The sequence below is a fragment of the Passer domesticus genome, chromosome 10 (genome assembly GCF_036417665.1).
Source record: "Passer domesticus isolate bPasDom1 chromosome 10, bPasDom1.hap1, whole genome shotgun sequence".
Lineage (NCBI taxonomy): Eukaryota > Metazoa > Chordata > Aves > Passeriformes > Passeridae > Passer > Passer domesticus.
Window position 1 is genome coordinate 30,918,491 of NC_087483.1, and position 23,714 is coordinate 30,942,204.

Consider the following 23,714-nt stretch of genomic DNA (forward strand, 5'->3'; position numbering starts at 1 on the left):
TCTAGCAAAGAGTTTTTGCAGATGAGCAGTTCCATTGAATTCAGAAATTATTCATCTGCTCATTCTTCCACCTGGACCCAGGCTTTTAGGTAGCGCTAATTTTATGAGGATGTATTTATTTCATTTTATTTCATTCCAAGAGAAATAATATTTGGTTGAGGGAGTGAAATGCCTGCTATTTTCTTTGCTGAAATGATGGCAGTGAAAACAAACAAAACTAAACAAAAAATGGGGAAGAATAAGCTAGTTTTTAATACCACCTTTAATAGAATGTTCAGTACAATGAAAATATTTTTAATTTATTATTTACAGTGGAACAAAAATAAAGATTAAAATTACTTTTTTTATTTTTCAATGAAAAACAGCTGACCTGGCCAGCAAAGTTCAAACTGGACGGCTACATATGATGAATCTTACCATAGCAACCTTAACATGGCAAAATTATCCTTTCCTGTAAAAAACTCAGTAATGGCTGATTAGGATTTTTCTGATGACCAGTATATAGGAACCTAGGAATCTAGGTTGCAAGATTTGGCAGTATTATACTTATGGGAAAGATCATGTGCTTTATTGTTAAGCATTTTCTCTCAAGGGCCAAAGCCAATTTTATGGTTTATAATTTTTTTCCCGCAATACCACCTGCACAAACTAGTTGGTCAGATTGTTTCCATTTCTTTCGCCTCCTCAGAGGTTTGTATTTCTCCACACTGGTGGTATAAGAACCTCCTATTTTCCACCTCCTGCAGGCCTGGTGCTGGGGATAGTTTATCCTGTTTACGATTGATTTTGCAGAGATAAATCCCTCACGGCCCGGGGAGCTGCCAGGCTCTGCATGCCCAGTGAACCTCGGCTGCTCTGTCAGCCTCAGGAAGGCTGCAGACCAGACAAGTCTTTCCCCAGGCGAGTAACAAAGAACAACAAAACCCAAACTTTCCTATTTCTCTTTTCTGAACTTGGTTAAAATCCTGCAACTCTTTTTTTTGCCCCTCATATTAAAAAAAAAAACACTCAAGAAAACCTGTCCAAGTGCAATTAATCCAGCTCACTTGGATTCAGAAGATGACAAAATGAACATAGATTCAAATAGAACAGAGAAATTGAAGGTTATTTTTGGAGAGATTAACAAGTTCACTGGTGGAAAAAGAGGCTCAAAAATTAACTCAGTTCTTGTTCTTCTTCCTGTTTTTTCCAGACAACCTGACCAGCTTATGTAATAATTTTCTCCCTCCATTCTCACTTGTGTTGGAAGGACAGCTGTACCCTCTTTTGCCCACTGCCCGTCTCCTAGAGAAAATATATGACAAGCATTACAAGGATTGTATTGTTGTAAAACAGGAATTTATCACCAGCCTTAACCAGGTTATAAGAAAATACAAATCTTTTTTTACAAGGAAATTTTCTTATAACATTACAGAAGCAAGGAATTTTCCAAAAATATCTCAATTTCACACACAAAAAATAAGCTTTTAAAATTAAAATTTAATATATTATTAAATTTTATACAGGGTGTTTTTATTAAATAGAGGTAAAAACCCTCTTTATCTTAAAAATATACTTTATTTCGAAAATTGCGTTTCCAGAAAATCAGGACTACAGAGAAGAGAAAAGTTCCGTCATCCTATAGAAATTAATGCTATTAGTGAGTTTACTAATTAGAAAGTTACAGGAGGCCTGAGAAGGGTGTTATTACTTAAATCTGAAAAGCTATTAGCAGAATAACCTCAGCCAATATTCAGTTGTTAATATGGAAAGAAATTATGAAGATGTAGAAAGTTGGGCAAGCTTAACTGCTTTGCTAAACACTGATTTGAGTCCAAGATCAAATGACAGCAAATATTTTTCTTCATACTTTGTTCATAGGATGAGAGAATCCTGCAGCTATTGGGGAGGTAGATTAGTGTTTGAAATAACAGTCTATTAAAATGGAAATTAAATAAATGTCACTGCCTGGAAAATAAATGAGTTTTTAGTGACTGTCATCAGACCTGGATTCCACCTTCCACCTCTCTGAGCCCTTGTCAGCTGGATTCCAGCCCAGATGAAGTGGGCAGGAGAGCACAAGAACCTAATGAGAATAATTGGGAATTAGTTTAGCACACTCATACAGCTGAGTTATCCAAAGATCAGTCACTTGTTTGGAGCAGACAACCCAGGGATTTATTCAGCAGAGGAGTGTGTAGGCAGAATTCCAGCATTTTAAGCAAACAGGTATTTGCCATGGACTTAATAGAAAATAATTTGAATTACATTATGATTCTCCTCAGAAAATCCTCAAAGTCCAGCTTCTTCCTTGAAAATCTCTCAGATCCTAACCTTTGTGAGAAAACAAGGGACCAGTCTTAGTGTGTGAATCACAGCCTCTCTGTCCCTTTCATCTTTGTATTTGAATATCCCCTGCTCCTGCTCAGCAAAGCTTTGAGTGCAACTCTGCAGAGCCTGAAAAATGGCAATTTCTCAGTCCTGAAAGTTCAAAGTGAAGTGGGAGATGTGTGCTGGGCAGGTTTGGGAGGGGGACCCTCCTGCAGCTGGGTGGAGGAAAAGGAAGATGCAGACAGCCTCAGAGGGCTGTCACATTGGTCACACTGGCATTTGGAGGGCTCAGACCCCACCATGCCAGCAGCACCAGGGAGTTCCAGAAAGAATTGGCTCTCTGCCCCTCTAGGAGTTTGCAGCATTGTCATCACTAGACAAAGGGACATCTTACTAAGTACTGCAGCACAAGGTTGTGAGAAAGCACTTGATATCCCTCAGTTCCCATCAGCCCAACCCATTCAAACATCACCCCAAATACAGGTGTGTATAGGTGTTGAATAATTCTTTAACCCCAGACAGAAACAAAGTACACAGCTGCTCACTGCCCCCACTCAGTAGGATGGCGAAGAAAATTGGAAAAAAATGTTAAAAGTCATGGTTTGAGATAAGAACAGTTCAATAACTGAAATAAAATAAAATATAACAGTAACAATAATAATAGTAGCAGTGAAAAGCAGATAAAGAGGGATAGGAATAAAACCCAAGAAAGATGCATAGAATAATCTCTCACCAGTTGCTGACTGATGCCCAGCTCAACACTGAGCAGCAACTGGCCCCTCCCAGCCACTGCCCGCTGCTTTTCCACTCAGTATGACATCCTAAGGCATGGAATATTCCTTTTGCCAGTTCAGGTCAGATGTCCTGGCAGCACTTCCCCCCAGCTTTTTGTGCACCTGCTTGCTGGCAGAGCAAGGGAAACTAAAAAGACTTGGTGTTAACACTGCTGAGCAACAGCACTCAGTGAGTGCATTGACAAAGTTATTCTCATGAGAAATCCAAAACACAGCACTGTACCAGCTACTAAGATGAAAATTAACTCTACCCCAGGCAAAGGCAGCACAATGTGGCAAAAGAAAGCATCTGAAAACACAGGTCACAGTCTGGAAAATAGAATACAGTTCATGTACCTGCTACTTCTTTATACAGATATTTTTGACTTGATGATTCATATGTGCCCAAGATCTCATGCAATAAGCTCCTGTGTCTCGTGGAAGAACGGTTGATTTCGCTCTTGGTTCAGGTGCAGCCCTCAATTTAGGTGCAGTCCTTTGCTTCAGATCAGTCCTACACTGCCAAAAGGGAGTGCATACAAAGGGAACCACAGATTTCCAAAAGCCTTCAAGGTTGTGTGTTTCTCTTAGACAAACATGTCTCTGATAACTGTAACCATTTTTGATAACTAACATCAACAGATTGGCTCTAAATAGTGTATCTTCCAGCGTGATTAATATGTCTAAGTAGTAATACAAAGTCTCTTCTAAGTTAATGAAATACAGCATAAGAACAGGACAAACCTCTTTGAATTACAAAATTGTAATCCTTGGTGTTTATTAGGGAAAACAGTTTCCTCTTTGCTTGGGCTAATCTAATGCAGTGGGAAAGTGGATCAGAAAGCAGGCCTCTGCCCGTGTAAACTGTTGAGCTTTACCCTCAACAGCATGGAAATGCCAGAAAACTGAATAATGATGAATTTTTTAAGAGAAAAAAAAAAAGCACTGAGTGCAACACACTATTATTATTACTCTTCCTGAAAACTATCAGAGAAGATGAATTGTCCAGATGGTAAAGTGCAGTCATGGGACTTGGGAGACAGGCATTTATTTTTGCAAAATACCACAGGCTTCTTGAGTGACCTTAGGAAAACCTTTCTATGAATAATGCTTTACAAATTATTTAAAATCTTGATAATATCAACATTCTGCACTTCAGACAGCTAATTTCAGTGTTCTAAAATTTCACTCTCAGCTCCAAAGGTGCCTGCCTCTCTCACTGATTTATAACAAAATTCTGTCTTTCAGCTTTTGAATGGCATCTGAGGTGGATTGCTATGGTAACTGAAGATGCTGTAAAGATTCCCCTTGGGGGTAAAAATCCGTAAGAGAACTTGGGTTCCTAGGTCATCTGTTTTTAAAACTAAACAATAATAATGTACAGCCTACACAAAGGGGTAAAGATTTAGTAATGTAAGAAAATTATTTTGAACATTTAATTTTACAGAAGCATAGGTAGGGGACGTTACCTTTGCCATTGGTGCTCAATTTCACAGGCAGGTTGTCCTGTACCCAAATTCTGACTAGGTGATGCCAGCATGTTCTTTTGAAGTTCTCCTCTGAAAGAGAAATATCAAAATAATTAAAAATGATCCTACCAAGAATCAAGACATGATTAATATAATTAAAATCAGACTGGGATTTAGTGAACTTCATCCAAAGCAGATGTAATCTTTAAAAAAAATAAGACTTTGGGTGGGTACCATCTAATAGAAAGAGATCCCTCATTCAGAAGAATGAGGGTGGAGTCAAAGGAAAGGCATAAGCCATTCTTTCACCCTTGTGTGCACAGGTGGGATTAACTTCTTAATCTTTTTCAAAGTGGTCATGTTGCTTATCATATAAATTGATCATACAGCATTATAGGGTCTCCCCTAAAAGTTCCTTCCTGAAATTTATCCTGTAGTTCAGATGAAGGAAATCTTGAGCTAATATTGATTGTTGTCTTGTCTTTGTCTCATATCTTCCATGGCAAAAAAACAAAAAGAGAAAAATCTTTGATTCCAATATCTAATTATCTAATCACTGATAATCACTACCTTAAACAGATAGATTACTGTAATCATAGCCAGAAAACCAATGTTACTTACGAGGAGAATAATGGAAAGTTGAAGGAAGCTTTGCTATTTTGTAAATTCTGCCAATAATAATCTAGTGAATGTAGTGGGTTTAAATTGTCAGCTATATTTTCTGTCACCTTGAATGCAATAAAAAGTTAAGCCACTCTGTGGCACAGACTTCTCTTTGTTTTTTTGCCTTTGGATACATTCACACAGCAGAGCTATGAACCATGACTCAGATTTCTAAGCACTATACACAAAGAGCTGTTATCTGATTAGAAAGTAAAGACTAAGCTCATGTCCTTAACATGAATCTGATTTTGTTCAGTTTTCACAATACATCCACAACCTGGAGGAAAGAGAAAAGCATACCTGGCAGAAAAGAGATGATGACCCCTTTACCTTGAAAATATCATTTGAATTCTAAGTGCACAAAGGAAGAGAAATTAGGCCTGGGTTTTTTTTTTTTATCTTTACCTGAACTTGATTAGGTCATAGAAAGTTCAGGTAATACTTATGCCTCACAGCTAAAATCACCACAGCAGTAGAGAAGCTGACAGAACAGAAAGAAATGAATAGAAATTAAAACTTTTTAACCAATATTCCAGCTGCCTGATTGCAGAGAAAAGGTTCAAAATAAAATCTCTGTAGAAGTAAATTGACACATTCTGTTCTGATTAGCATCCAAATTAGTAAATCAGCAGCACAGACAGTGAAACTTTACCTGAGACACTCCCCTGACTGAGATGTTTTGCGAAGAAAACTTTAATTTAAAAATCATGATGACAATGCATTTAAATATTTTAATTTATTATTATCATGCATGAAACATCATAAACAGGTCCAAAATTGAGCAGCACAAAAACTTTAGCCCATTTTTAGTACTTTCCTTATATCTTCAAATCTGAACTCAGGTTTTCCAGATTTCCCAGTAGCCTGTTGAGCTGAAGGGCATATCATAAGAGCATTTCATGCCCTGTGCAGAATCTGTTAATCTACACAAGCCACTAGGACTATTACATTTTTGGAGAGGCCACAATTGCCCATTGGTAATCTTAGATCTACCAGCTGAAAATTCAGCATAAACAAAGCACAAAAGAGACAAGGACTGACAGCTCTCATAAGCTGTCAGCTGCAGGAAAGAGGCAATGTACTCTTGGCTTAGAAAATCACAGAAAGAGGGACATCACTGGTTTAGATAGCAAGACAAGTTTTCCCAATAGATCTCTAAAAAGGCTTTACATTTACATCTGGTTTTGATGTCTCAGAATCTGATGCCTTTCCTGACTATAAATACACTTGCACTATAAATACACTTATCGTCCCTTGTAAAATGTTTTGAAATCTTCTGATGAAAAGCACTAAATATGCAGCATTCTATTTATGGAGAAGCTTAAAGTGAGATAATGTTCTGTGCACTGAGATTTCACGGTTCTGCAGAGAGGGTTGGTCTCCCATCAAAGAGCTATTTACACATTAGAAAAGCTCTGTCAATCCCACCACTGCTGATCAAGGAAAACTAGTAAATGAGCTAGTAGCAATCACAGTTGGGGAAAGAAAATACAGCAACAAAACTGCAACAAAGCAATGACATTGATACCAAGCTGGAGCATGAGTCCTTACCTCCTGAGAAATTCAACATGCCAAATTGTCTTCACACTATTCTTGATTTAGCTAACCCAAATGTAGACAGAAGTGACACCAGATGAGTCAGGCACACCGTCTGGACTCAAACTCTGAATTTGGAAGTGACAAACTCACAAAAGTTTGCTTGGCTCTTTCATTTCAACAGTTAAAGCAAAAGCCAAATTTCCTTTTTAGCTTTCAGACAACTTGCAGTTGAGCATATCCAAAGGTTAAAGGGTTTGCTGAAGAGTTGTGCTGCTGAGATTAAGTAAAAATTATCTAAGAACTCAGATTTTAACCCACATTAAGGCAGCGAAAGGGGTTGGCAGAGATATGAGGGAAGGTCTGTTGTGGAAATTGCTTGCAGTGGTTGCATGCTTCCATCCACTGAAACACATATGCTTAGGTTTGGCCAGCTAGCAGTATATTCATTGCTAGCCACTGAAACCTTGGAAAGCTGTTACTCCCAAATTATGATTGCTCAGAAGGTGTCCACAAACTGAGCAAGACAGGCCTCATTTGTTGCAATTCTTTTACCCCATAAATGCCTCTCTCTACATTTATGTAAGGAAAGAATATCAACACAAATGTAAGCCACAAATCCTTAGTTCCATTAAGCATTGTACTCATCGTTGCATGTTAATTTATGAATAAGTGGGTGCAGAAGAGCTGGATCTAATTGGGATGTACCATTTTTAAAGGATGTTACCTGATCATCACACTCAATTTAATGTATTATTCCAATAATGTAATTGTTAGCATCAAATCAGAAAATTTCTATCCAAAGAGTGGGTAGGGGGATGATAAATAGGATCATGGTCAAGGTAAAATGAAGTTATTAATGATCTGAAACTTAAAAAATGAAGTTATAGCCAAAATTAATATGCTGCACCGTCCAATAAACTAAATATTGCAGTTTAAGTATCTGAATAATTACTGTGGTCGGAAGAATGCACAAGGTTTGATAACCCTTTCTGAATACTTTCAGGGTTTCTTCCAGAATTTGTGCCTGGGAATTGACTAGTCTGAAGGTTGCTATGGAAAACACTCAGCTTACACAGCACATGGGGGCAGATAGCAACTAAAGTGGAGACTGTTGTCTGTAAAACTCCCTATTTTTCATATATATTAATTGTTGAAACTATTAAGGCAAAAAGAGAAAAAGGAAGCACATAACTAAGTCACATCTGCCTACTGATTTCAGAGGAATTGCAAAATCAGAATTTAATTTGAGGACATTTACATGAGGCTTTAATAATCATTAAGTTAAGAAATATGCTTTTCACCCACCTTGATGTGCCTGTCTTCTCCTTGGGAAACTGATATTCTGTCAAAATTTTCTTTTTTACTGACAGAGAAGCAATCAGAGACATGTCAAAACAGTCCTTCTCTCATCTTTATTATTGTTTATTAAGGATGACAGATAGATCCTTAGGCACAAGCTTTTTGATGCTAGACATTACAGACAAATGCAATAAAAATCTGTAAGTTAGCAGAGGGTTGGAGACAAAGTTCAAGGAAATGGTGGGATACTCTCAGCTCGGGCACAATGATGAGGTTGACACAGTCCTGTCTGTCACATAGGCTGCCTGTAAGAGCTTCAGATATCACAAGATAGCATTTATGGAGGATTTCAAAGAAGGTAACAATATTCTGACTGAGGGGCTCAAGGGAGACCATCACCTGGAGACAGCTGTCCCTGACTGACACCACAGTGAATAACAAGCAAACCTGCCACGACTCCCATAGACAAAGCCTCTTCACATGACCTGGCTTGGGTTTGTGAATAAAGTTTTTCCAGAAAGGAGTTGTACATTTCCTGGACAAGCCATTCTCAGGTTTTTTAAGCTGCCATTATTGACTTTAATGATCCCTAGTGTGTGTTTACTTCCCACTGCAGAATCTTATGAGAATATGACAGTTTCTCCGACACTGTGGACAGAGCAGATCCACAAGAACACCTTCTACATTAATTCTACTTGTCTAATCTATCTGATTTAATATATTTTAAAAATTCCTTTTGTTAGCCTTCTCATGGAATGAACTATAGCTAAGAAAAGTGACTAAAAATTATTCAAGTTTCTTGCAATTTCAATAGTTATTTTATGTGCCTTCTTGCTCATTGGATGTGGATCAAATGGATGTGGCATCACATAGCATAAGAGGACAAAAAAGTAAAAGGTATTAGAGATACCTCCAAAATTGCAGTAACACAGCTTTTAATTAGATACTCAAAATGCAAGATACAATACTTTTTTAATGACATGTAAGTGGCCAAAGCAAGTGATAAAGATAAAAAACTTCAAAAGGAAAGGATCGCTCTATGATCAGTGGAAATATTGGAGGGAGATTTCCCCTGAACTGATGTCCTGTGTCACTGCCTACTACAACCACCTGGTCCTGTAGAATCCTCAGCACTTCCAAAGTCTTCTCCTGAGCCACATCACTGAACTGTCTTCACAGCTTCTCCTGAACACCTCTGTTTCTGTCCACACTCTCATACCCATTCAATAAGTCATTTAGTAGTGGTCATATCTCCCTTTGTGGGTGTGAAGCTGTGCATGTTAAGATTATTTCAGAGTTAATTGGTACAGGTGAGTTAACAGGCAGACATGGTGTGATGAACTTGCTCTGTGACCATTCCCTCAGGTGGAGGGAGGATGCAAAACTGTCTCTGCTCATGATCAATTTTTGCCAGTTGCACAATGTTTAACATCTGCATAATAATACTACAATAACCTGATGCAAGCCATCAATATACATATCTAAAGCATATGCATCCATTCTTCTATTTACACATCACCCTGTCTTCCACATAAGGACAGAAGCTCAGAAAATTTAAATCCTTACAGGGAACAAGAACACCTCTCATTTTCAGAGGTGTTAATAGGGTACATTAGTATGGAATCTCCACTGGATCTCCACAGACTTAGGCATGTGTCATGGTTTAACCCAGCCAGCACCATAGACCCAAACAGCCATTCACTCACTGTGTGTTCTACACTTCTCACACCCTACCAGGGTAAAAATGAGAAAAAATGAGAAAATCTGTGGGTTGAGATAAAGACAGTTTAATAGGTAAAGAACAAGCCTCATGCACAAGAAAAGCCAAACAAGGAATTCATTTGCCACTTCTCTTGGGTAGCCAGGGGTTCAGCCGTGCCCAGGACAGCCAGGCTCCATTGTGCCTGTGGTGACTTGGGAAGTCAAATGTCATCACACCCAATGTCCCACCCTTCCTTCTTCTTCCCCAGATCTATGAGCTGAGCTTGATGCCATATGGGATGGGATATCCCAGTGGTCAGCTGGGATCAGCTGTGTCCCCACCCAACTTCTTGTGCACCCCCAGCCTCCTCACTGGTGGGGTGGGGTGAGGAACACAAAAGGCCTTGACTTTGTGCAAGTGCTGCTCAGCAACAATGGAAACATCCCTAAATTGTCAACACTGTTCCCAACACAAATCAAAAATACAGTTCTATAGTAGCTACTATGAAGAAAATTAGCTCTGGCTGAGCCAAAAGCAGCACAGCATGCCAGACAATTCTGTTATAGTCTATTACTAATTTACAGAGAACACAGACTTTTTAGATGCTTCACTGTGTTATCTTATCCTGCCTGCAAAGAGCAGTAAATAGACTCCTCTTTTTTCTTTTTTATGAAAGTATATTTTTTTAATTAATTTTATAAACAAAACCCTTAGTGGATAGAAATATTTCTCTCTCCCCTTTACTCCCATGTCCTTAAGAATCTTGTATTGCTTATTTTTCTTTAAAGGCATGTCACAATGAGAAGTCATCACAGAAACATTTCTGACAATTGGTTTATTCGTAATCTAATTGCTCTGGCAGGCAAGAAACTCCAAAAGTCACTCAATGTGCCATGACAGTTTTACATGGATCTTGAAAACACTTGCCAAGCAACTTTCACAGCCTTGAAGTTTCTGTCAAGAGAATAGAGAGAGGAATGAGCAAAATGGGGGCTTCAACCACATGAAATACAACACAACAATTTTTCTTCCTCCTTGCTGAAATGCTGACATAAAATTGTTGTGTGAAAACCACAGAGGGAGACACATTTGGTCTTCTAAGAATTTTGTCTTTTAAGAGCTTAACTAAGGTCATTCTGGATTAAAGGTGTACAGTGAAGTGAAGCCTTTTTAAATGATTATTCCCATCACAGGGGGAAAAAAGGAGATTTATCCTGCACCAGAGGAAAGGTCCAACAGTGTTGTTTCCCCAGTAGCACCTGCTAATGGATGGATAAAGAGGAAGAGGAGGAGGATACATACAGAGCAAGAAGAGGTTTTATTTCTGCAGACACAGGTTTCTCTTCCAACAGCCCTGAAGAGGATGGGCAGCAGCACAAGTATTTGTCTTGGTAAGAAAGTCAAAACAACTGGTCTCCTTGCTCCATAAAATGTTTGCTAATGGGGAGGATGGAGGTCTTGGACTTTATCCTAAACAGTGACACATGAGGAAGCTTATTTTCCTCAGACCCATTGTTGCTACCTCTTTGTAAATCAAATAAATTTCTGTCATTTACAGACATGTTACATTTAAGTTTCCCTTTTCTTTACCTTAATGGAGCATTGATGTCTACTAAAATATAAGAGCAAAAATTACATATAAAACGGCTTTTTAATCTGGAGGCTATGTATGGTTTATGCCTTACACATCTGACCTGAAATTTTCTCCTCACTGGTTAATATTTTAGGTCTTAATAGAGAACCAAAGAGATACTACTAAAAAAGAGTATGGGGGTGAATGAATTCACTCTGCTTTTGCTCATGTCCCTTCAATTTACCTCCTATTTTGATATATTACGCAAACTAATGTAGATTTTTCATAACCACAAGGAAAAGAAGTGCAAATAGAAATACTTAACTTACTGTGTTCATGCTAGAAGTCTTCTGAAGCCCTTTTGAAATTTCTTTGGGGGTTTGAGACCTTTAAAATAAAGGAACAACATCTGGAGTAGACAACAAAACAGGCATCCAAGTGTACGACTTTATGAGATTGAATACTAGAATCAAGTAGATTCTCAGCTATGCCACATTAGCAACAGAGCAGGTAGATTTATATGACCCCTTGATTGCTATGTTTGACTTCATCATGTTCAAGATAAATTAGCTTAAGGCTGTCTGCTCCAAGAGAGAAGAATGCATCCTCTCAGTAGTACTAATCTCTTACAATGGATTTTGTAGGAAAATGACAAAAATCCACTGGTTTAACATTTTCATCAGGAGACATCTCAAAACACATTTCAGTCTCCACTGCCAATATGTGTCTGAACAAGCAGAATTAACTTTTCTCTGGAAGGGAAGGGTTATCTCTCCACTCTCAGCTACACAGGGAGTGAACAGAAAACCTAGGCTAGATGTTGGAATTAGGGAAATGACTCCATCAAGATGTCTTTTTCGACGCAAAACTTGTTCCTGCTACTGCAAATGGAAACTTCTCACAGTCTTGCTAACAGATGCCCATGCCTTCCTTCCAGGAACACTTCCTTTGCTGGTATTTATGCTGCATAGAAAAGCAGTGCAGTGGCTCCGTAGAAGGCTTTGGAAGTGAAGAGGAGCAGCAGGATGTTATCGAATATGCCTCATAAATTACTTGTGGTTTAAATGATTTAAGGATAGAGGGATGTTATTTCATTGGATGGACAGATTTGGTCAAATGCCTTAACAGCACTTGTGAACATTAATATCAATTCCAAGTGGCTATTCAATTCCATGCTCATAGTCCTTGTTATTCAAGTTGCTGTGTGACTGTCAGAAGAAAACAGATTGCTGTTCATTTTAATCAGTCAGATCACAGTTTTATTGAACATGCCTGTTTGATGTGATTGCATCTTGTGCAACTGAGCGAAATGAGACAAAAAGAGCAATTTTATATCACGTAGATAATAACAGATGCGCCCCTCAGAATTCATTATAGAAATCTGTTTTGCAACCGTATTTCCACTTCATCTGAAATCCTTTTGTTCTCATCAGCCTTTTCCTGTGTGAAACAACCACTCTGCATTTTGCAAGCAGCCACTAATGGAATCTGATATTACCTTGTCCATATCCTTGGATCTCATGCTAAATATTGAAAACTAAGTAGTCTAGTTTTCCATAAACTACTAAAATAGCCTCCATACAGTCACCTAATTGTAAGCACCAGGCATATTTACCCTCTTTATTACTATTTACTCTTTAAATATCGCTCTCTAATAACTGAAAATAGAGAGCTTTATCAGGATGCAGTTTTAAAATATCCTGTTTCCTTGGTTTTTCCTTCTGTCTCAGTCTAAGCCTTCAGGGTGAGCACAGCTCTGTGAAATCGCAGCACAGTCTTGGTGTCATTTTAGTTTAAATTGTGTTCAAATCTGTAAGCATCCAAATTTCTTTATGACTTACATTCATGAGTTTGAATCCAAATTACAGGTATCCTATGCTGCTTCTTTTCTTCATAACCTTTCTTAAACATCTACATGACTATGCTGAGTAATATGTATTTTATTGGCTTGATTCTTAGCTGATGTACATTCAAGTAACTCCACAGATTTTAGTGGACTTATGCCAAATTACATTACTGAAATGGTTTAGCTGAAATCCTGTCACCTTTGACATCACTGGCAAAATTCCCACTGTCTTCAGCAAAGAAATTTCTTCAATGTATATGCTAGGCATATGGAGACACTCCTCAGTGCAAAGTCATGCAGTGAGGCACAATGATGTCTCAGCTAGAGTCATCACATTCAGCCTGTGAAGTATGATAGAGGTCAACACTAAAACATGATTTTTTTGACTAGACAACAGAAGGAATAAAAGAAAGGTTGGAGAAACACAAATTAACTTTTGTTAAAATAATTCAAAGATATTTCAATGTAAATATGACAGTGACTTAGAGCATCTCCTTACTTTTATTTGTCTTTCTTATAAAGTCACTGGCATCCTTAAATACCTCTCTTTTTCTAATTACAAATTATCATTTTCTCTGGTCAAGCCTGCAGGTATATACATATCATAAAATTAGTGGTTCAAGCACTGGGACCCAGATATATCTCTGCACCCACTCCTCACAGCCCACACATGTGGTACCCTCTCATGTTCGAGGGCACTTGATAAGTCACCCGTCCTTCCTCCATGTACTCTGAGGCACTCCACCTGTTCTTCCAGGCCCTGTTTTCTTTCCCACAACTATATATCTACAGCACCCACAGTATCAGAACCCCACTGTGTTATATTTCTCATCTCTCTGTCTCCTCTATGACTCCTGAGTGAGGTTTCCATACCCGTAAGTCTCAGCATAGTGACTAATCACCATCATCACCTAGTCATGCTTCCGTGTGAATTCTTGCTAATGTGCAGGTCCTTTCCATGTCCTTAAATCCTTTTGTTTTTTTCTACTTCACTCTAAGACTTCAAGTCCACATCCAGCTCATAGAGTTGGAGGCTTGATTCCTCAGCCTGCATTACTATAGGACAATTTATAATCTTGGAGTGTAGACAGGTGGTGAAGGCAACTAGATAATTAAATTCTCTTCTGTTCTTTATTCATCCCAACTAAATATCTAATGTATAACCTTGGACCTTCAAAATCTGCTGCATCTGTTTACATCTACTTGGACTAAATTTATTAAGGTTATGTTGTAGCATAGCTTTAAATAGCATCTTGCACAATCAGGTCCTAATCTGCAAATAATTTTGAAATAAAAGAACCATTGTCATTTAATTAAGAAAAAAGCACTGGGGTTCTTTTTATTTGCTTTAGTTTGACTTGGCATTTTATTGTTGTTTGGGTTTTTTTTACTGTTTCAAAGAAGCACTCAATCTTTTTTCCTTTGTTTGAAATTTTCTTTCTTCAGTTTGAACAGCAAATCAAACAGTCAGTCATTCAGACAAGACTAGCTGTCTCTTTTAAACTCAATTGAAATACCAACAATAATAATAATAATTGATTTCCAGTCCTATTTCAGCAGAGGACAGCACATACTTAAGCTATTGCCTTGTTGGACTAGAGGTATGCTAAATGATAAAGGGACTGTCTCTCTCATGTCTGTTTGAAGAGAGCAAGGGGATTTCTATTTTTTGTCAACCTGGAGGAGCCTGATAACAAGATGGTTTTTTTTAATCTGAAAGCTAGGCTTTCATCAAGTGCAACTTTTGTGTCTTCAGAGACAGATGTTGAGGTTCTGAAGCATCAAAAATCCTTCCAGTGAAAAACAGGTGTAAATTATACTTATGTTAACAGTAAAGGGACAGATACAAAACCCGTATCAAAACATTATGAATGATATTGCAGGCCTAAGGTTGCTTTGTGTGTGACATTAATGCCATTGAAAACGCATTGACATAAAAGCCTAATATAAACATTACCAACTAAGCCTGAAATAAAGGCAGGAAGGTTATCATTGACAGTATGGATATAAACATATCAGTCTTATAATAATACTATAAATAAAAAGGTTGTTAATTTAACAATGGCCATATATATATATATTTAAGTAATGTCAGTGCTCACACATTGCCAGCCTTTGTTTCAGCATTTATGTGGGACCTCATAAAGCAGCCAAACACTTTCTGTTAACTTTTAGGGAATGATAGCACAAACATGACCATAAACATGATTCTGCTGCATAAATCAGGTCTGTACATGTATAAATTGCACTGATAATTTATGAATGTAAATGAAAACAGGCCATACATCAAAAGCACCAATACAGTGGAAAACAGGCTCAAGAAATCACACCAGGTTCTGCAGGTATGAAATGTTAGAGCACAGAAGGGCAAAGGAATATTCTGTAGATTATGCTTGTCATAATCAGGCTTCAAAGTTCTCAGGGAGAGTTATATTAAAGACAGAAATTTATACACCGTGACCCTTCCAGGTATCCCCTCACCCTGTTACTTCCTTATGAAGGCCTGTTACTACCAGAGCCAATTGGAATTGGAACTTTTGAGAAGAGATTTGTTATTTCTGTGATACCCAGCAACCCTTCTACCACACATTTCTGTAATTTCTTGCTTTTAAACAAGGCCACTTACCAGGGACCTTAGGACTGTGGAAGCATCTAATGTTTGAGGAATTGAGAGACTGACAGTCCAAAGAGACTCAGACACATAATCTGCATGGCATCATCTCCCTGATGTGCAAGTTCACAATTGCTTTCAAAACTATGCCAAAAGCTGACAAATTCCTTCAGCTCTCCTTCCATGCTGGTTCACGTAATGACCTTTAAACGGGATGGGGGAACTACATACGGAGCAAAGAATTTTACTTTTATTATTTGTACTTGAAAATAATTGTGCAGGGCATCAGAGCTCCTTACCACAAACAATCCCACTGGCAGACAACTTGACTCCTAGGCATTTTTCTGGAATCCAGAGACAGATTTCTCTCCATTAGAGCTACCAATCTGATTTTTTATACCAATTGCATAGGAGTCAAAAATCCTTGTAGCTTTTCCTGAATAGTATAGCTGACTCCTGTTTTGGAAAAAAGCTTCCCTTTCCCAAAGCATAACAGCATTTTATGGCTCTGTACAGACAATTAAATAATTGAACAATTATGCCACTCCCATAAGTGCTGTATTAATGTTGCTTTAAGGAATGTAATGTTTCCTGCCAAGAAACCATCTGTTGAATGAGATATGTGAGACTAAAATGAGGCTAAAAGGAAGACTGCAGATATGGGAACTCCAGATTGGAAGCCTCTTGGTACCATGGGAATGCTAATCATTGTTGATCCTGACAGCTGTAGGTGTTCAGCCCCCAACAGCAAGTAACACACTTTCATACCTTTTTGCTATTCTATCATTTCACTTTTTTCAAGGGTGAAGAGCAATCTAGAGCTACTTGCTCAGCATATTTAAAGAGTAAATTAAAGAGATATAACATTAACTCAGAGCATTTAAATGAGACTATGATGGGTATTGGGAGAACTTGTAGCAGCTTCTACTGATCACCTATGAGAACAAGTTTTGAGATTCAAAAAATGTTACAATTTTTATGCTGATTTGGTCTTTAGTTCTACTTTTACACTTTCTGCTTTTGTCAAGTGTAAGTAAGGGACATCCAAATGGACATCTGCAGAAGATCTTAAGTCTTATTTCCACTTCAGTCTCTCATATTCCCTTATTTGAAAAAGGATCTCTGGGTCTGTTAAAACATGTTTTGCAAAAGACATTGTGGACAATGAAGATCTACAACTTTAGGCACCAAAATGTCTCACTACAGCATGAGAATCACAGACTTCTGATTAATCCCACAGGCAAAGCATTCCCAGAAAGCTCAAAGGGATGCAGAAGAATTGTAGGCATTTTCTTTTCCCCTTCTTTTACCTTGGATTGATGGCATTGCAGCAAGAACACAAAATTTAGATTCCGAGCTGGTTAATTGTTTTAAGAATCCCACCATAATTAAATCAAGATTAGTTGTTCTGGGCCATAAGATGACTTCTGGCTCTACTCTTTATGATCTTTCTGTGCCTTTCTTATGATATTAGTAAAATACACATACCAATAGTGAACTTATGAGTTTTGAAATTGTGGATGAAATGTGTCACAAAAGCATGTTTTATTGCTGTTGAAACTCTAAGACATTCAGCAACTTATGCTAGGCTGAAGTCCCACATATGACTCGTCCATTTACTTGAGTCACCTAGTAGTGATTACAAATTAAAAAGAGAAGTCCCTTTCTGATTTCTCTTCTAAAGTGATTTGTGTTCTTTCAGCAGAACTTAGGCATCCATTAGCTAACACAAACATAAGAAAGTAAAATCTTCTCCTAAACATCCTTGACCTGTTGTTTCCTCTTAACATCAATAAGAAGTATAAAGAATAAATAATTAAAATATCCTATTTTGTATGGAAAGTTTAAACAGTGATTTTTCACCTCTTCTTTTGTATCAGTTCACCCCAGTATGAGAACAATCAGATGGTGTTACTGAGATATGTCTTCACAGCTGTTTTGACTGACTGACTGTATGTACTGGAGCTTCTTAATGCCAACATAGCCCTTTCCACCAGGTTCAGTACAGCTACCATCATAATACCAGCAATCCTGAGTGCTCATGATCATGTAATTTATAGTTTTATATCTGGCCACCAATTCCATGACTTGGATGGACCAAAGCTGGAGCCTCTGTCTACCCTACATATAAACTATAAGTTCTGGCAATGCATTTGAGATGAAGAGACTGCATAAAGATATAGTGTCAACACACTAAAGAATTGCTCTTGTTTTCATCATACATAAGCTCTATTTGCACAGGGAAATTCTCCTAGGTGAAGAGAAAAGATCACTGGTTATGTCCTTCTTCCAGAATAAATTCAAAGCTGCTGCATTTCAGATTTGGTCAAATGAGATCTGATCAGCCAATCCATAAAGGTTCAGAAATTTACTCAGCTTGTTTGTGTATGTGTTGAGAGATCATGGAGAAGATTTCATGGATCTTTGGCTTCTAACAGTCCTATAAGTCTTCTGGTCAAACAGCGGGACATATTCAGGGAAGCTGTTGCAAGCCACCCAAAAAACAGTAAGATGCTTTAGGCTTTTTATATTAGTATAGGTTGCTAGCCAAATTGAAATCAGCATTTAAGCACCAGCCTATAGACTCTTAATTAAAGCAGGTGAATTCAAGCAAGGAATCTGTGCATCATGAAAATTTAGTAAGGATCAATTCTAGAGTCAAGATTAAACCTTCATTAAAGATCTCTCTGATGAGTTTCTCTCCTCCAGGCCTAAATGAATCCCATGAGAAAAGCACATGTATAATAGGCTCTGATAATCTCTGAGGCAGCTCCAGTCTATCACAGGGTGAAAGCTCAAAAAACACGGGTGTTTTCTGCATGAATTTCTTTCCTTCCCCAATCCTTGTCACTGGAGAACCATGTAAAGAAAAGGCAGAAAGATACCAACACTGTTAAGATACTGCAAAAAACAGGAAAAAATCCAAAATAAGTTGTTTTGTCATGGAAGCACAGATATTAAGGAGGGCATGGAGCAGCTCCTGATAGTAAATAAAATACTAGGAGAATAACATACACCACAAGTTTCATAATTTGATCATTTTTTCATCTAACACAGTGAAAAACATCTAAAACAGTGTGGAATGCACGAGATATTTATTGACGGCATAAGGTATTAAATACCTTCATATAACTGCACTATTAAACCACTGATAACCAAGAATCATATCTTTGTATTTTTTTCCCTTTTGCTCAGATAGAAACCAAGTTAGCAGTGAATGAAACCTATTAGTGTTTGAAAGATATAGGGTAGTATATGAAATTCATTGCAGGATGAAGGTAGGAGAGCAGAAATGGAAGAGCACAGCTAAATTGCAGGACCTTGCAACATTTCTCTGTTCCCAAATCAGGATGGGAAATCAGGCATGACTAGACTTCTAGTCCGGTGTGAAGACATAGGCATGTACAAAGACTTCACTTTCCCAATCCAGCGCTCAGCACTATTTCACAGAACAGAAACAGAAGAAATCTGCTTGATAAAGCAACCAAGTTGTCTATGCACAGCCCCAATGGACAGAGTAGCTGGTTCTTAAACCATTACAGCACAACCAACCTGATATTGAGAGACCCTTAAGATAGGAATGGAAGAAATTCCCAATTTACACCGCTGAAACAGGGAGTTTTTGAAATCTTACCCTGTCTCTCCCTGAGTAAGCACAGCAGTTGCAAGACAAGGCAAGGGTCACTCTTCATCTCAGCAGTTTACCTCATCCAGGTCACCAGCCAGTACAAGTTTAGATGGGTATAAATCAGGAGAAGCCCTGCCTCGTTACATCCTTGTTCTCAAATTTTGATATATTATATTTCAATACACTCATTCTCCTTAAATTAATAGAAAGCCCACAACCTGTATTACTTCTACACATATGCAATTCAGTAGGAGCAGGGGTGGTTGGGTTGGGCTTTTTCTTTTAACTGATAAATTACAGTGGTATGAAATATCTGGAAATTTATTTACTGTGAACATACTTAAGTGATCTCCTTGGCTTATAAGATACAAAACTACTTGCACTCATTTGAGGTCATGAGAACAAATTATTGCATGTTAAGAGGCTCTCTGTAACTCTTCAATTGCACCCTTTTAGCCAGCACTTCAATTCTCTTGGTCTACTTTCTCTTAAAAAAATATTGTATATTTGAATATTTGATCTGAATATTTACTGATTTTCTGAAAGTCAGAATTTGGAGGGAAGTGAAAAATACAGGCACATTGGCTCACCATAAGACAGTTTTGAATAATCACAAACCCAGCACGTTTTTTGGTATGTGACCTGTGTTTTGAGACTTTGTTAACTGAATACTGCAAAGTGCTCAGCAATCCCTGGATGGAAGGTAGTTTATACCACACTAAGCTAAAACATAAATTAGAATAAAGGACAGATATATACCATATCTGGAGAATGGTGTTCAAAGCAGGGAAATCAGGGGACTGATTTTTATGTTTATAAAATCCAGTGGGGAGTTCTGCTCTAAAATCAGTGTCACGTGCAATGAGCTCCTGTGGATGGATGGGGAAGTTAGTGTGCAGATAGATGTGGATTTACAGTCCTCAAGGTGTTCTGCAATAACCTGCCATGAGGGTTTTCTTAGCCTGCACTGAGAATGCCTTTGTGTGCAATAGCCTAACAAATTATTTTGCACTTGCTCCCTATTAGATAGGTTTTTTACACCAGCTGACACACCAATTTCTACACATTACCTTTTCTGGAATGATAAATCCTTAACAATGTCTTAATAAGCTACACTTAAGACTCTTTACACTCACCAAATATGTAGTCAGGCTGGCAGTGCAAGCCTATGAAACCAATTCCCCTCTGTGAGGGAGAATGCTTCCCCACAAGCCAAAGCAGGTCCAGATTCAGAGATTCAGATCTGCAGCAAATTTGGCCTGGTTTCCATACTATGGTCACCACAGCACTGCAGAGTCTCTCAGCATCCTGCAGTTTTCTAGGCAAAGTATCTACAGATTTAGGAACTCATAGCAGCAGCATTTTTACATATTGAATGTAGGTGCAACTGCAGCCAGGAGGAAAGGCAAAGCAGCCACAAGACATAATGCTTTGCCCTAAGGTAAATCTGCCCCAGGAAATTTCACACATGTCCTCTTCCAGGAGGAACTTTCCTGAGGGTAAAGGAGTTTGTGCAAAGTTATGCTAAGTCAGCTGCTGCCAGATATCTGCCTAGAGGGGTCTGCAGGGCAACCCCCATCATGCAAGTTTAATAAGCCCAAGTTCTCCTCTGGCAGGCGCAGTGCTCCAACATATTGTGCCATCCTCTGGCAGGTCCATGTATAAAATATCACTCTGTGTGGTTCAAATCCAAGAGAAAAGAAGACCTCTCAGACCTCTCCAGTGCTCATTCTTGAAAATAATGTTTTGTTAGGGAAAAAAAATAAAAAAAAAATAAAAAACCTCTAGAAAGAAAAGAAAATTTGGCAGCCAAAAGTGCCTGGCTAGTGGAGACACACTGTCTGCACAGCAGCTTCTCCTGGTAACAGATCTTAAAAGCTTCAACAGTGATCTGTTATTCTTACAAGACACAACAAAACTCCCAACAGGCAGAGAACAGCAGAATTAATGGATTGGAAAGTGAGAGTCTAATGTATGAGCTTTCAAAAGTCTCTCAAGACCAGCAGCCTCATTGTGCATATCCCGTAAGTTCCTGCTATTGGGTTTTGGGTGTACGTGATACTGTCCGTGGAAAAAAGGCACAAAGGTCAATATGGCTGCAAAATATCTCAAAGCATCTTTGTAATATTTCTATGGAAAGCCTCTAACTCCAAGAGAAACAATTATTATTTACACATCAGAGGGCTTTAAAAAAATATCCTTGCAAGCAAAAGTCGGCTCAGTTCAACTACTTTACAGTTAAATCATTTTTTATTGAATTCAACTTTCATGGATCATTAGAGAGCCAGAGGCAAAATTCCAAGACCTGCTTTGACCTAATGAGTCTTCAGCAAATTGTTTTCTTAAGTATCCCATGCCTTCTTTATGGATTCTGAAAAAAAAATGCATTTTCTCTTTCTTTCATATTTTAAAAAAACAACATAAGCTTTTTAATTGAATGTAATTTATATCCAGTGCAATAAGCTGCTGATAAGGTGTATTTCCTTAATCTTTCTTTTGTGTGAATACAAATGTCCCAATAACGCAGAAAAGGTACTGACACCTGTATTTACTTTCTTATGATGAAGCCAATAGCTTAAAATTCCCTGATTCCACAGGCCTGTGCTGCTTTGCATCCTCAAAAACTTACAGTTATAAATCAGTGCAACCATTACTCCTAATGTCCTAATTGATTTTGGAAAACAGGAGAGGGAATGTATCAAGAACCTTATAGCTGATACAAATGGTCCTTCAGAAGAAAATATTTCTTTAAAAACCCCCATCATTCTAGCAGGCAAGAAAAGAGTTGAAAGTTAATACTTTCCATACCAGAGAGGAAACATTTGATCAAGTTCCTCAAAATATCTTCTATCATCACAGCCAGGGCAGGCCAGTAACAGAAGGGACTGATAGGACTGGCAGCATGTCCAGCCACCCGTGAGTCCAGCTCAGATGTCTGGACACTCCTTACAGATGGGTGCACTGAGGGTAATGCGTAGTGCACAGCCAGGGTTTGGGGGTTTGGGGTTTGCTTTGGGTTTTCAGTGAGATAGCTTAATTGTAACTCAAAAAAAGCCTGACCCTGCATCAGGCAATCACCCTGAGAACAAAATAAAAGACGCCAGTCTAGACAGAGAGCTGTTTCATCAAATGAAAACCGCCTCAAGAGGAAGTGACCATAAGCAGTTGTCTCAGACTTATAATTGAAGGTCTTGCTTTCTGACCTACACACACAAATTTTTTTTTGTCTTCGGCTTGATTGCAGTGAAATTTTTAGGACCAGCTTGCTAGAGTTGAGAGATTGACAGCTAAAGTTCTCTAGTAGTAAACTAGCCCAACACTGAAGCTTTGAGAGAGGCAGAAATCATTTGTCTGCAGAGTCATATTTGGTGGCCACTTCCAGTCAGGGAAAGAGGAGAGAGGTATTTGTGAAATAAGCCTCAATTTTCTCTGCTCTGAAGGGCCAGTGGCACACCTGGATGAGCCAGTCTGGCACTTGGTGTGGTCTCCACCATGGAGACGCCTCTGAGCTGTCTCTCATGAAGTCCTTTGGTGTCTCCTGCTTCCATGGAAGGTGGGGGAGGTTTGCCCCCCCAGTCAGCTGTGCTCCATGGGCTCTGCTCAGCACTCTGCCTGTTGAACTCCTGCCCTGTGGCTCTGGGAGTGGCTCTGGCCGTGTGGCCAACTCCAGCTTGCTCTTGCAATCCTTTCTTCTCCCAGCATTTGACAACACTTTGCTTTCCTTTTTCCCCTCTCCTTCCTCCCTCACAGCAGTCAGACTAGGGTCTCAAACTGGGATGTTAAAGATGAACAGAGAGATTAAGCAAACACTCACTAGTGTTTCCGGAGGGGTGGACATTGAAATGCACCATAACGACTCCCCTCACCTGTGAGGAGTAAGGAGAGAAGCTGGGTGACACTGTAGGACTTCGGAGCCTGGTGACATAAGGTAAGCTTTGGGAGCAGCTTGCAGACTGTGCCCATGTGAGAGCAGTGAGGAGAGTGTGAGGCAAACAAGGGGCACACAAAGCTCCCCAAGTGGTAAATTATTGTCTGGGGCTTTTTCTTGGCTGGAATTTCACCTGAGGACAGAAGGCTGGGCCTCTCAAAGAGCCCTCAGCAAACCTCTACAGTGCTGGCAGCCACAGGGCCGCGGGAGATGTGCAGAGGTGGGAAACAGTGGTGTGGGACACCCATTCCTGGTGTCAGTCAAGACAAGCAGTCTGACACAAAAGCCCAGCCGGGCATCCAGGATTCCTGAGCCTCTGCCCGAGGATTCCAGGATTCCTGAGCCTCTGCCCGAGGCCTGGGCGCGGCAGGGC

At 38.9% G+C, this 23,714-nt stretch overlaps 2 long non-coding RNA genes across 3 annotated transcripts; both read right to left on the reverse strand.

Moving 5' to 3' along the window:
* Nucleotides 1-459: 459 nt before the first annotated feature.
* Nucleotides 460-23,714, reverse strand: LOC135309076 (uncharacterized). 2 transcript variants are annotated; one of them, XR_010369382.1, is made up of 5 exons: nt 20,550-23,714; nt 4,553-4,642; nt 3,441-3,597; nt 1,986-2,065; nt 460-1,284 (listed from the first exon to the last, which is right to left on the reverse strand). It is a non-coding gene; the product is annotated as an uncharacterized LOC135309076 (long non-coding RNA). The 2 variants fall into 2 exon arrangements; XR_010369381.1 differs by having other exon boundaries at nt 3,441-3,602.
* Nucleotides 10,573-17,829, reverse strand: LOC135309077 (uncharacterized). Its single transcript, XR_010369383.1, has 2 exons — nt 11,658-17,829; nt 10,573-10,709 (listed from the first exon to the last, which is right to left on the reverse strand). It is a non-coding gene; the product is annotated as an uncharacterized LOC135309077 (long non-coding RNA).